This window comes from Gekko japonicus, unplaced genomic scaffold, assembly GCF_001447785.1.
Source record: "Gekko japonicus isolate JY-2015 unplaced genomic scaffold, Gekko_japonicus_V1.1 scaffold3412, whole genome shotgun sequence".
NCBI classification, from domain to species: domain Eukaryota; kingdom Metazoa; phylum Chordata; class Lepidosauria; order Squamata; family Gekkonidae; genus Gekko; species Gekko japonicus.
This window is the reverse complement of record NW_015163191.1, coordinates 2,476-4,950: the sequence shown is the minus strand read 5'-3', so window position 1 is coordinate 4,950 and position 2,475 is coordinate 2,476.

Sequence of the window (2,475 nt, the reverse complement as noted above, 5' to 3'; positions counted from 1 at the left end):
TCTTCAGAACACCAAAACAAAGACGGGAAGAGAAGCCATAAAATGGTAATACACCTTGACACTTTAGTCCCAATCAAATTCCTAGATCAGGGAGAAAATTCCCGGGCTTCCTATAGCTTAAGAACATTGGTTACATGAGAAAAATGTGACTTCCTGTGAGTAACATAAACAAACATTTAACCCCAGATATACTGAGTGTTTTTAACTTGTAATACCCAACATGATATCTTTGCTTGCTGCAGTTGTAAACTGCTTCTGTTTGTGCCGGAACTTCAGACTGTCCATGCTCCTTCAGGAAGGTAGAAGGTCCTCTTCTATCACCGATGGGGCATGGGAAGGAGCTGTCCAGCAGTGGGGGGCAGAGCGACGTTGCCGTGCATGACATCCCTGGCGTGACGTTGTCACACGGAAGTGACGTCATCACACCAGGGATGCCGTGCAGTGATGCTCTGGCATTTTGGGCAAAACTCTATGGTTACCATAGAGTTTTGCCCAAAATGCCAGAGAAGAAGAAGAAGAAGAAGAGAAGAAGAGATTGGATTTATACCCCGCCCTTCACTACCCAAAGGAGTCTCAGAGCGGCTTACAAACTCCTTTCCCTTCCCCTCCCCACAACAGACACCCTGTGAGGTTGGTGGGGCTGGGAGAGCTCTTGACAAAAACTGCTCTTTTTCAAGAACAGCTGTGCCAGAGTTATGGCTTGCCCAAGGTCATCCAGCCAGGTGCAAGTGGAGGAGTGGGGAATCAAACCCGGTTCTCCCAGATTAGAGTCCGCGCACTTAACCATGTCCCCGGCATGACGACATTGCTTCCGTGTGGCATTATCATGCCGGAGATGTTGCAATAGCTGGTGGCTGTTGGGGGCAGGGTTTCCCCCTGCCAGCCACAGGCAGGAGCCCCCCAAATTGGGGGGTCCCTTTTCCCACCTGGGGGCTGGTAACCTGAATGTCGACATAAATGAGTCCTGACAGTGCAGGAAGATTGCAGAAGAAGAAGAGATTGGATTTATACCCCGCTTTTTCACTACGCAAAAAAGTCTCAGAGTGGCTTACAATCTCCTTCCCTTCCCTACAACAGACACCCTGTGAGGTCGGTGGGGCTGAGAGAGCTCTTCTGAGGACTGCCCTTGAGAGAACAGCTCTGACAGAACTTGTGACTGACCCAAGGTCACACCAGCTGGCCGCATGTGGAGGAGTGGGGAATCAAACCGGGTTCTCCCAGATTAGATGCGCCAAACCACTACATCAAACTGGCTCTCCAGTTTTTGCCCAGCTACCACGACTGCCGAGTTGAGATGAGGTGCAACCGGAAGTCTCATAAAAAGTTGATTTGGAAGCGAAGCGGCATCAGAGGCAGTCTGGGAGAATGATTCTTCCCTCTCTGTGTGCCAGTTTGCTCAGCGGGCAACTTATCCTCCCGCAGAGACAATTAGAACAATTAAAATCAATCATGGCTTGGGGGAGAAAAGAAGGTGAGTGAAACTGTGGAATGCAGCCCTGCTTAGCTGGAAAGAAGTGTTAAAAGGAGTTTCGTTTGATGAGAATGTCCCTGATTCTTTGCTGCTCTGTTCCTTTCTATTCATACTCTAAGCTTTTTATTGGGCTTTGATTGTTTGGACAGATGAACAAAAGCAGTGGATTTTTAAGTCATAAGACTTAAGGACACAAGAAGAACACTGCTGGATCAGAAGTCTGGTTCATCTAGTCCAGAATCCTGTTTGACACAGTGGCCAGCCAGTTCCTCTGGAGGGCCAACAACAGGGTAGAGAGGCTGAGGCCTTCCCTTTGGAACAACATCAGAAGAGCCCTGCTGGGTCAGCCCAGTGGTCCATCTAGTCCAGCATCCTGTCTCACACAGTGACGAACCAGTTCCTCTGGATGGCCAACAACAGGGCACAGAGGCCGAGGCCTTCCTAAGAACATCAGAAGAGCCCTGCTGGATCAGCCCAGTGGTCCATCTAGTCCAGCATCCTGTCTCACACAGTGACGAACCAGTTCCTCTGGATGGCCAACAACAGGGCATAGAAGCTGAGGCCTTCCCCTGATGTTGCCTTCTGGCTCTGGGATTCAGAGGCTTAGTGCCTCTGAATGTGGAGGCTCCCCTCAGCCACCAGGACTAGTAGACATTGATAGACTGATGCTCCATGAATCTACCTAATCCCCCTTTAAAGCTGTTTATTCCTGTGGCCATCACTACATCCTCTGGCAGCGAATTCCACATTTTAATCACTCACTGTGTAAAGTAGTATTTCCTTTTGTCCATTCTGAACCTACTGCCCACAAGTTTCATTGGATGCCCCTGAGCTCTAGTATTTTGGGAAAGGGAGAAAAAATTGTCCACTCTCTCCACCCCGTGCATAAGTTTATAAACCTCTATCATGCCTCCTCTTAGCCATCTCTTTTCTAACCTGAAAACTCCCAAGCTCTTAAGTCTTTCCATACAGAGAAGGGGTCCAATGCCCTAATAATCTTGGTT